The sequence below is a fragment of the Dermacentor albipictus genome, chromosome 1 (genome assembly GCF_038994185.2).
Source record: "Dermacentor albipictus isolate Rhodes 1998 colony chromosome 1, USDA_Dalb.pri_finalv2, whole genome shotgun sequence".
Classification (NCBI taxonomy): Eukaryota; Metazoa; Arthropoda; class Arachnida; order Ixodida; family Ixodidae; genus Dermacentor; species Dermacentor albipictus.
In genome coordinates, this window is record NC_091821.1 from 67,711,987 (window position 1) to 67,724,511 (window position 12,525).

The following is a 12,525-nucleotide window of genomic DNA, read 5'->3' on the forward strand; positions in this document are numbered from 1 at the left end:
TTGTCAATAACGCTGTCCTTTGTTCCAATGTATTGTTCAGGAGCAGCTTTCACCGGTCGTGTATTGTGAGCAATTGCACTGAAATTATAGCCGCAATAGACATCACATATAAAAACCAGGAGTTCTGCAGAATATACGTGGACGAGTCAAATGAAAGTAAGCCAATGCGAATACATGACAAACGGGGTACTTTATTTAAGAGTAGCCTCCATGAGCATTAACACATTTGTCCTACTGACTAAAGAGTCGCGTGATTCACGTCTCATAAAACTCCTTGGGTTGCTGCTTCAAAAAGTCTGTAACTGACTCTTTCACGCCATCGTCCAACACGAAACTGGTTCCCTTTAGCTGTTTTTTCAATTGCTCCAAAACGTGGAAGTCTCAAGGCGACAGGTCTGGACTGTATGGCGGATGTTTCAGCGTTTCCCACTTGAACATTCCCAGTTTTGTGTTAACTGCATCAGCGACGTGGGGACGGGCATTGTCGTGGAGCAAGATGACACTATTCGTCAATTTTTCACGTCGTTTTCTTTTCATTGCCGCACGCAGCCGATCCGGCGTTCCACAATACGGGAAACGATCGATAGTGTCTCGAGGTTTAGCAAATTCGATCAGTAATTGCCCCTGACGATCGAAAAAAAATATAGTCAACAACACCTTTCCGGCGGAAATGACGGCCTTTGCTTTCTTTGGGAGTGGTGAATTTGAATGTTTCCACTATAAGCTTTGCCGTCGTGTTTCAGGCTCGTAGTAGTGGCACCATGATTAGTTCCCGGTCACAATTGCAGACAAGAAGTCGTCACCCTCATTGTGATACCGGATCAGATGAGTCAAGGCAGCGCCGAACTTCCTCGTCTTCCGGCGTTGGTTCAAAATCTTGGGCATCCATTGCGCACACAAGCGCCGATAACTGAGATGTTCATGAATTATGGTGCGACCCGAACTGTGACTGGTGCTCACACACTCTGCCAGTTGATCGATGCTTATCCTCCGTTATTGTCTAATCAGCTCATGAACCTTTGCAATTGTGTTGGCGGTGATTGCACCGTGGCTTTGGCCCGGTCTTGGATCGTCTTTGCAACTTTCACGTCCTTCTTTGAACCATTTGCTCCAACGCTTCGCAGTGGCCAATGAAATGCAATGTCTAGAGAGAGAGAGAGAGAGAGAGAGAATGAAGAGGAAAGGCAGGGAGGTTAACCAGATATGAGTCTCCGGTTTGCTACCCTACACTGGGGATGGGGGATAGGGGTTAGAAAGATGACAGAGAGGAAAACGCTAAAAAAAAGGAAAAAAAAACACGCACACATGGAGGCACACACACAAAAGGCGTTCCAGTTAAAGCCGTTCACTAAGGCCGGTAGATCGCAAAAAGCGCAATAGCGCTTGCACGGCCTTCTTCTGTGACGGTAGGTCCTGTCGATGTTGTAGAATTCTTTTTTCGGTTAGCGCTTGGTCGTCCAGTATGTCAAGTTCGTGGCGAAGGCATGCCCTCTGTGTACTGTACTGCGGGCAGGCACACAGAATATGGCCAATTGATTCTTCATGACAGCAGTGGTCACAGGTTGGGCTGTCGGTCCTCCCTATGCGAAATGCATAGGCTTTAGTGAAGGCAACGCCCAACCAAAGTCGATATAAAAGCGTGGCGTCTCTACGGCGAAGCTGTGATGGCGCTCGAAGACTTAATGTTGGATCAAGTGAGTACAGTCGTGTGTTTCTTAAATGTGGCTCATTCCATTGCGACACGGTGCACTGCCGAGCAAGTAGGCGGAGCTTCCGTGCTGCGTCAGTTCTAGAATGAGGAATCGGGACGCAGCGCTCCTCAGTATGGGCTGAGCGGGCAGCGTGATCCGCCCGTTCATTGCCGATAATCCCGCAGTGACTTGGAAGCCACTGAAAGGTTATCTCATGGCCTGCTTCACTTATATGTTGCAAAGTCTCTGTAATATGGAATATTAGTTGTTCGTGTGGTCCACGTCGTAAAGGTGACAGTAGAGACTGCAGTGCCGCCTTCGAATCGCAGAATATTGTCCATTTATGTGGTGGTTCATCACCAATGTGATGAAGGGCAGTAAAGAGCGCTGCGAGCTCTGCTGCCGTCGATGTTGTCGCGTGGGTCGTCTTAAACTTGATTGTTGTAGCTTTCGCTGGTATGACGATTGCCGCCGCGGTGCTACTTGGAAGGACAGATCCATCAGTGTAAATATGCGTAGAATCACGGTAGAGCTCGTACAAATGTAGTAGCGTGAGCTGTCTAAGGGCTGGCGATGATAGATCAGCTTTTTTCGAAATACCAGGTATTGTGAGGTTGATTTTTGGCTGAGCGAGGCACCATGGAGGAATCGAAGGTCTCGCAGCCGGGGTAAAACAAGCTGGCAATGATTCATCATATGCGGTTATCGTCCGGCTGAAAGATGTGTGTGGTCTGTCCGCTGTTAGGGAGGCCAAGTGGTGACGAGGAGTCCTGGTCAGATGCCTTATATGGGTCCTGAGTACTTCAATTTCAATGTGGGTCTTGACAAGGTGATCTCCAGCGATTGCTATCGTAGCCACTGTTGAAGCACTCTGAGGCAGGCCTAGACAGATCCGGAGCACCTGACCCTGAATACTTTGTATTGTGCGTAGATTTGTTTTACCAGTGTTGTTTATTGCTGGCAAGCTGTATAGCAGAAATCCTAGGAAAAGCACCCTGTACAGTTGCAACATCGCACTTGGCGACATTCCCCAGGTCTTGCCAGCGAAAAACTTGAACAGGTGGCAGATGCCTGTCAACCGTTTTTTCATGTATGATACGTGTGGGCTCCATGACAAGTCCCTGTCGATTATGACACCTAGGAACCTGTACGATCGGACCCGTCGTATTATTTGGCCATTTATCATTACACTGTAGTTGGCCATGGGTTTGCGCGTAAATGGCACTAGTGCGCATTTCTCTGAGGAAATTTCCAGGCCTCGATTACGAAGGTAGAGAACAGTTTGTGTGGCGGCTCTCTGAATTCTCGCTCGCAAATGTAGGCGTGTTACTGCAGACGTCCATATGCAGATGTCATCCGCGTACATTGATAGCCTGACTGTAGTTGGCACGTGCTCAAGGAGAGCAATTAGTGTTAGATTAAATAACACAGGGCTAAGTACACCGCCCTGGGGGACGCCACGGTAGCTATAATGTAGACAAGTATGGCCTTCTTCGGTGCTTACAAAAAAGGATCGCATGGATAAATAACTCCGTATCCATTTAAACATCTGACCACCCACTCCTACCTCTGCGAGAGCAGAGAGGATGGCCTCATGCGTAACGTTGTCATACGCCCCTTTAACGTCGAGGAATAAAGACGCGCAGAGACGCTTACGGCATTTCTCATGTTGAATGTAGGTGACCAGGTCGACGACGTTATCGATCGATGATCGACCGCGTCGGAAGCCCGCCATGGCATCTGGGTAGGTGTTGTGGTACTCCAAGTACCACTCCAGGCGTCCTAGGACCATCCTCTCCATTACTTTGCCCACACAGCTCGCCAACGCGATCGGGCGATATGATGAGAGCTCCAACGGCGACTTGCCAGGCTTCAGCAGTGGAACAAGGCGACTTGTCTTCCAGGTTGTTGGTAGCGTGCCATTTCTCCAAGATTCATTGTAAACCTCAAGAAGAACACCTCTCGCTCGCTCCCCCAGGTGACACAGAGCTCGGTAGGAAATTCCGTCAGGTCCTGGCGCTGATGTGCGGCTACACAAAGCTAATGCTGCCTTAAGTTCGTGGATCGAGAATGGTAGATCCAACCGGTGATCACGTGGTGGCGGACAGCTGATCGAAGGCGATGGAATGTTGGTAGCTGTGAGGTGGCCGGATAATCTGGCGCAGAAATCCTCTGCCACGTCAATCTCCGATCTCTTCTGAGAGAGGGCAAGTGCCTTAAATGGGTATCGCTGTACGGGAAGTGTCCGCAGTCCGCGCACCGTTCTCCATAGTTGCGATAAAGGCTTGCGTGGATCTAGCGACTCACAGAAGGCAGCCCAACGTTGCGATTCGAGCTTGTCTAACCGGCGCTGTATCTTCTTTTGCGTGCGCCTGGCGGTCCGTAGATCGTCCATTGTTTTCGTACGTCGGTACCTTCGTTCAGCACGTCGTCGGATTGCTCGAAGTCTTTCTAGTTCCACGTCAAATTCGTTCAGTTTCGAAGAGCATGTGAGAGTGCGCACAGTGTCTTGCACCGCGCTCTTAATTGCCTCTTGCAAGTCGAAAGATGGATTGGCGTCGCAGTGTTCTTCCATTATAGACTGAAATTTAGGCCAGTCCACTCTTTGGATCGTATCCCGTATTTTGGAAGGGTACAATCCTCTGATCTTGATGTACGTGGGGATATGGTCACTTCCGTGCGTTTCTATGTCCGCAAACCACCCTGCACGTCTGACAAGGCTTCGTGAGACGAAAGCCAAGTCAAGACAGCTGCTGTAGGTGGAGCCACGTAAGAAGGTAGGACTTCCATCATTCAGCAGCCAAAGTTCATTACTGGAGGCGAAAGATACCAGAGCTCTGCCTCTTGCGTTGATCATCGGACTTCCCCAGAGTGTATGATGGGCGTTGAAATCTCCAATGATGACCCAGGGATTGGAGGTTGAGGAAAGGATGTCTTGCAGTCTTTTATAATCAAATCGACTTGACGGAGATAGGTAGGCGCCCACAAAAGTAAAGGCCAAATTCTTTTTCCTTACGTTTAGGCATATATATTGATTATTGTCATTAGGTGGTACAGGCTGACGAGTGTAGGTGAGGTCACGGCGAATACACACCAAAACCTTACTGTTTTCATAAACAGTTGACGACATAAATAATTCATATCCAGAAAGCCTGATTGTGTTCGTTAAGTTCGGCTCGCAAATGATGCAATGTCTAACGTACACGGCAGCCATACGGCGACTAATTTCTTTTTAGGAAACACCTTCAACTGTAAAAAACCTCACTACACCACGCTGTTCAACTTTTGGAGCGTCCATTGTGGCCGCTATCTTGTACACGTTCGAAAAGCCGACGTTCGATTTCGCCTCGCGCGATCGTCCAGCTTGCGCCGTTATCGCGGCCTAGGCCAATGGAGTCCAATCGCGTGAGGCGAAATCGAACGTCGGCTTTTCGAACGTGTACAAGATAGCGGCCATAGTATGTCACGCAACCATGTTGAACCCAATGTATGAGAGCATTAAAAAACCTTTATCCCCACACTTTCTTTTTCTTTTTTTTATTGCGATAAAGACTTGCCCTTAAGGCATAATTCTTGGAGCGTATATGTGTATTATATGTGTGCTGTGAGGCCTAAGCTGTGTTGTGTATGAATTGAACGAGTGTTTTGTGGAATCTGTTGTCATGTATCCAGCGGTCATAGCTGGTTGTCACACTGTAGCGGCGGCCAGCTTGCAGTAGGAGACGCGAGCGTTCCGATTGTAAACCCGTACATGTCCATATTAGGTGGTATGCATCTGCATCCCCACACCTGCGCGCCACTTTTGTAAATGAGAGATGCCTGTGTGCTACGCGCATGCTTCGCAGATCATGAACATAACTATTATTGCGCGGTGTTGGTTGGCTCACTTTCATTTGACTCGCCCTCGTACATTAGAAATGCGAAGACACAATGGAACATACAAATGCGAAGCTACAGCTTGATAAAGGGCAAAAAAGTGTCGCTGGAAACAAAGTTCACTGCACGTAAAAACAAAACCTCACAATAAGTTATTTAAGAAATTTACGTATCTAAGAAAAAGTCACGGTATATAATGAGTCAAACAAGCGGAATAAACATGTTGCGCATTCACGGATTCACCGATCACAGAATCGTAAGGCCCGCCCCTCCTCCCTCTACTCCCCCGATGTATCGCGCGCGACGGAAGGCGGCGCGCTTCCTCCTCGCATTTCTCCCTTGCGCATGCTAGACTAATGCACCATCGTAGGCTCACCTATGCCACGCCCCTACCCCCCCCCCCCACCCCACGCTTTCACTCGCACATTACAGCATGCAGCGCACGGTCAGGATGTTATCGCATAGGACTTCATACGGAACATGAGGGCGACGGCGACGGCAGGAATGTGCCTGGAGTGTCCATATATTTGCTATCGCAATAATATGATAAGAATATCCGGCAACTGAAGCGTCCCGTGGTCCATTACTTTCCGCAAAAGAAGAAGTAACAAAGTCGAACTTTCACCATGCGACAATTCGGTGCGCCGCAACAATGTCACGTTTTTTTTTTCTTTTGTGAGGCGAGGGCACCGAAATGAAAAAAAAAACGCAAGGGGAAACATGTTGGCCACAATCGAATGCCTATTTTGGGCACCTAATGTGGCTACCGAAGGAATACGGAAGGAAACGTGAGACGTTTGGTCCACAGAGAACGATACGCATACTGCTCGGTATCCTACACCGGCGAGACAAGACTTTCCGGAGAGGTTGCGCTCAAGCGAACGCGTTGCAATACGTCGAGTCCCCGCAGTGATGGCGGCAAGTGACCATTGTTTCTTTTTCTCGTCTGCTAGCCAGAAGGGGTCCAAAACTCTGCCAGGTGAAAATCCACTCAGCCAGAGAAAAACGAAAGCGCACCGAAGTGCGCTGGGCGGTGGTCGGGGCAACACGAGAAAAACGCATGCGGTCTGGCTGGCTCTGCAGGCCGCGGGTAGCCAGAACAAGAAAATTGAAGAGGCTCAATGTGTCGTCGCAAATAAAAGTCAAAGTAGAAAAATGAACAAGACGTAGTTACTTTTGCTGGCTTTAGTGTCTTGACATGGATGATTTGGCGCAGGTGAAAAAAATGTTGACATTTTTTCTGTGACATGACGGCACAAATGTACCACCGCAATGCTTCGTCTCATCGGACCTCGCTATGTGCTTTGTCAACTTGTCTGATAGTATGTTGATTTGGCTTGTCTCGTTGTATGTTGTGATGCACGAATTTAGAAAAATCAATGCACCTTTGGCGTCAAATGTTTATAACAACATTAAACCTACAATGTTCCGGAATTGAAAATCTAAAGCACGACTTTAGAAATGTCAATGCACCTTTCGCATCAAAAGTTTGAGAACTTTATACACATAGTTTCGGAATTGAAATCCATGCGCTCCGTAGATTCCGCGGTTCCGTAGATTCCGTAGCCCGGTCGCCATCAAAACGCCCTTGAAACTTTGTGCTCGGATGGGGCTCCTTGCTTTATGTGGCTCCCGGTGCATGGGCGGTACCGCGACATCCAGCCTGAGTTCGCAATGTACTTGCTGAGATGTCTTTTCGTGCGTGAAAAAGACATTCTAGACAAAATCCAGAATGATTTTTGGCGCCGGGGGTTGTTTTGGTCGGCGGTGCATGGACAGCACGAAAAAATTTCGCGAGGAGGGCTGAAGCTCCATGTGAAATTCTACGCTGTAATGATGAGCGGCAAAGGAGCCCGCTGTGGAAGACAACGACGCTCCAGCCATTGCTGATGATACAGTTTCTTTGCACAACGGAGCCATACGTATAGAAAGACGACGACTACGAATACGCGAGCAATGGCACTAGCGCGTTTTCGCGGTTGGCGCCGATGTTTCGCAGGCCTTTTTGAAAAAGTAGTATAAAACCTTTTTTTTTTTCAAAAACATCCTTTGCTGCCCTTGTGCCTGTGACCTCTTTGGGTCCCACATGCGACAAGGGAAGTTTAAGGGCTCGTTACAGGTCCCCGACCTTACAAGGGTATGTGCCATTGAGCTTTGTCCCTTTCTGCACTGTCACCACGATCGGCCCACATGATGGTTTGTTTTTGTCACCATCTCGGACACCTTTATTGTCACACACTAGCCATAGACAGTTTCGCCGTAAACCGAAATCAGAGGACACCTAAGCACTTCTCATGAGTTGTGAATGAGATAACATTAATGTCCAATTGAACGCCGCTGAGCCGTCTTTCGAGTTATGAACTCCTCATCGGCAAGCGAGCGCGTTGACAGGCTTGGCAAATGCCTCCTAGGTAGCGCAAGGCCGGTGCACTTCGATCCGTGACGTCATGCTACCTTGCCCGCCTGCCATAGAATCTAATAGGGACGTTCACCAGTAAGCCGCGGTGATTTTTATCGCCACCGCTTTCGTCACGCCGGGCTTGGTAATGGAAATTTCGGTCCAAGTAGCATGACGCCACAACGCACAGACCTGCTATCTATAGATAGCGTTGACTTGGCGCGCTTTGATTTGGCCTCACCGAGACCCAGTTAGAACGAAGGTGAGAGCTTGCGCGGACAAGGAAAGCGCGGATAACACAGGCTTCCGAGAGCGAGGGTGTCTGGCGTCGCGGCGATGCCCTCTCCCCTCTCGCAACATCTGGCACGCTATCGAGGCCAGCAGGTGTTTCCTTTAGCCTGCTCTGTTCCGTCGAGGCCCGCTGGATCGTGACGTGGCGTCGCAGTCGATGGAAATTTAATTGTCATTTGTCGCTTGTCCAGACGTCAGACGCCGGCTTTTTCGCTCAATGGGCCATTTGACGATTTCGCATCAATAACGTGCCAGCCAGCCAGTGAAGAATCGTTGCAAAATCTGGCCCCCTCTGTCAAATCTCATGAATTTAATATGTGGACTATACGTTACCGCTATAGCCCTAAACCTCCGACGCAGGTCTTTTCACGACTATGTACTTTATGTCTTGTAGGTAGCGCGTGTTGTATAAATGTCTTTACGAATAAGGAAAAAAAATGGGCTCCAATCTACGCTATTAAGGTGATTTTCCAGCGAAGCTGTGGTATTACCTGATCTGATAGGCAAATATGACGTAGCCTTGAAGTGGGCCCTGTCGAGCCTAAGCACGACGCCATTATGTATACTGACGTTGCAGTTCCTTTCGTCGCTTATCGTATTCGCGCTGCTCTTCAGGAGTGCTAATTATGCGTGACCTTTCCACAGCGCTATCAGAAAGAACACGAATGAAATCAGGTGCTAGGCGGGTTCTTTTACATATGCAATTGTAGTTGCGTTACTCCCGGCTTTGTATGCTACAGTTGCCGTAATCTTTACCGGGAAACCCTTACGCGAACGCTATGCGCGAAGGCGAGCTTTCTGGTTCTTTTTTTTCATTCCCCGCACGGCCAGCGCCGCCGCTGCTCCGGTTGGATGGACGGACGGACGGACGGATGGATGGATGGATGGATGGATGGATGGATGGATGGATGGATGGATGGATGGATGGATGGATGGATGGATGGATGGATGGATGGATGGATGGATGGATAAGGCTGACCCCTTTAAATCGGGCGGTGGCACATGCCACCTAGCCTTGACAATTAGTATATTTCGGACTTAGTGAAGGGTGAAATTTGACTCTTGTCTTGATTTTAGCCCCCAATCAGATAAGCTTGATTTGGTTATTTCTGCCCGCTTAATGTCTATTCTGCCTCCACTGTCCCTAAACCCCAATGCCCTGAAAAAATCCCCCCGTTGCTTTGAACTGTAGGGCGAAACCCTTTATAGAAAAGTATCAGGTGTTTATCTGTTTCCTCCTCCTGTCCACACGCACCGCATAACGTGTCTATTCCTTGGTACTTGACTCGATATGCCTTAGTCCTCAATACTCCCGTCCTGGCTTCGAACAACAAAGAGCTTTCCCTAAAATTATTGTAGGTATCTCCTTTGGCAATTTCCCGCTTGAAAGTTCCGTATGTTACCAGTGCTGATTTCGTCTGCACCCTTATTTTCCACAGCTCCCTCTCTGTTTCTTTAACCTTTTCCTTAACCGGTATTTTTTGGTTTGCCCCCCGCTGCTGTCCAAATATTTGCTTGACAATTTTCTGGTTCGCTTCCTCCATTTTGTGTCAACATTCCTCACCTACAAGTAACTGGAAACTTCCCTAGCCCACCACTTTCCCGCCAGTTTTCTCAATCGCTCCTCAAATTCTATCTTGCTGCTAGCTTCCCTGCCCTCGAATAATGTCCATTCCACGTCACCTATATATACCATCTGATTCGGTGTATTTCCGTGTTCTCCCAAAGCAAGCCTACCTACCCCACGTTTCTTAATTGCCAACCTTGCTCGAACCTCTAATCTCATGCACAGGACCGCACTGCCGAAAGTCAGACGAGGAGTCATCACCCCTTTCCAAATCCCTCTCGCCAATTCGTACCTATTGTAATTCCACAGTGCCCTATTTTTCATCACAGCTGCATTCCTGCTACCTTTAGTCGTTACATATATTTTTCATGTTGCGTTAGGTACTCAGCCCGATTGTCTATCCACACGCCAAGATATTTGTACTTATCCCCTACCTCCAGTGTAAGCTCCTACATGCTATGCCTCCTGTGCGGATGCGCGGAGGTGAGCGCCATCTGGTAGTGCTGCAAGGAACCCAGCGGCCCACGCGACGCGCGCCTCCCGCTGTGATTGGTTGAGCTTTAATGCGAAAGCCTTAGATGGCTCATGGGCCCGAAAATGGACCGTCCGGCGTTATGGCACGAAAATTCAAGTGCATGCGCCATTATTTCTATATCAATAAAAAAAAACGAGTTCGATTATCTCCGCTCACGTTGAACGGACACCCTTCGGTGTGGCCGCAAAAGTGTCTGCGCGAGGTTTTCTCGGTTTTGTTTTTCGCCGAGCAATGTACACGTCTTATGACGTTTTGAGGAGTATTATAAGTACGCCAGGGAGAACTGGAAATAAATCTGTTGTTGAAAGTTAGCGCTGTGTGTTTGTCTAATTTGCCTTTCCGTGTCCCTCTAATTCTGTCTGCGCTAGAAGAAAGTGGAAGGCACCATATATACAAGACCATGTAGCTATCCTCGTCAATTTTCGTATTAAAATTTTAAAAAAATTCTTTCAGTGAACCTGCGTATGTGTCTTAATGGTCTTCATAGGCTTGCCACGACCGCTCTAACGTGCCATTAACCGCGCAGAACCAGTGGCGATTAACCACGCAGAACCAGTGGCGAAAAGAGAACAAGCAACGAAAAAACAAGCAATAGGAACAACGCATCCGAATGAGTCAAAGTAATCTAATGAATTTCTCGTGAGTGCGCAGGCTTTCGCCTTCATATTCTTTAGCGTATGCTAAAGTGAGTGTCAACTTTTCTGGCCACGAACACCACAAATGCATTGGGGGTAGAGCTATACAACTTCGCTGCAAAAAGTGATCATGCAGTGTAAAAAAATTCTCATCGACTGTTCCTAATTATCGTGTTCCCACAGTAAACTCGAGGAGCTCATGATATAAATATCTTACAGAGATAGGCCCATGAAAAAAGTTGTGCCGTATGTAAATACCATTTCAAGATTGCTTTTGCAAAGAGGGTTCTTTAGTAATAGTATCGTGCCGTTCATGCATTCGCTTTCTGTCCTTGCTAAATTGAGTCAAATCAACAAGCATGCTATATCTTGATGTTCGAGTTCTCTATCGGCCGCGAACCTGACAGGCTAAGAATGCAGTGACAAGTGGCTCTCAAAGGGAAGGGGAGAAGTTGAAAGAGAAAAGCAGCGAGTTTAATTAGGCTCAGTCCGAGGTTTGGACTACTCTGCTCTGGGGATAGGGCGAAATGGGAGAAAGACATGAGAAAGAGGTTAGGAAACGTGTGCAGACCCCACACACTAAGGGCAACGCAAGGAAATTACTTGTACTTACTAATTGAAACAAAGAAATTATAAATTAATGGAATTGAAACTGGATGAAAAAACAACTTGCCGCAGGTGGGGAACAATCAGGCCTTCGCATTACGCGTGCGATGCTGTACCAATTGAGCTACCGCGGCACCGTCTTCCCATCCACTTTCTGGGGTACTTATGTGTTACTACTAGAACTAACCCTGGAAGTGTTAGCCAGAAGTGGTGGACGTGGAACATCCTTTGTGCCGCCGGCGTCACAATTACGTGATCTTTTTGGGTGAAGGCAACTGGTCAATAAACCCACGCGTGCTACCTGAAGGCATCATGTTGCTGGGTTCGAGACCCTCGTTAAGTAATGAACGAGAAGAAAGGAGGTTAACTGAGGGGCCCGATTTTTAATAATCATTTCTAAGAAGCCAACAAACAAAGAAACCAAGGACAGGTTTGTTGGCTTATGATATGTGCAGGTAGCTTGTTATCCAAAATGGTTTGGGGTTCTGCAAAGCGTTACCAGATGGACCAGTGTGTTTGTAAGGCGAGAAATTGCGCGTGACTACCAAACATGGGCACCGTCACGAGAACCTTCCTCACCCTCATTTGCCCTAATTCTCACGTAGTGAGTTGAGGGTGCGGTGATGATCGCACTCGAGAAGATTTGTGAGGGTGAGGTGAGTGAGGGCGGACGTTGTGAGGTTACGACGAGGGAGGGTGCGGTGACGATGTGAGGTTAAATGAGCAAAATGCGATTCATATTGTCGAAGTATAGAAAAGTCCCTGGGATCGTATGCGTGGTGGGTTTAAAGTCTAAAGTTTTGAAGTGCGCGCTAGCAGGAAGTCTCTCTAGCACATATGTACGTTGAAGCCCACTTTTTCTGACTAAAGTCATAAATGGCTGTTGATGTTAGCTGTAGCTAAAGTTATTGAAAGCTGTAGCCACA

The 12,525-nt window shown here is 48.0% G+C and overlaps 1 pseudogene; it reads right to left on the reverse strand.

The window, feature by feature from the left end:
• Positions 1-9,294: 9,294 nt before the first annotated feature.
• Positions 9,295-12,184, reverse strand: LOC135906742 (uncharacterized; annotated as a pseudogene).
• Positions 12,185-12,525: the final 341 nt, after the last annotated feature.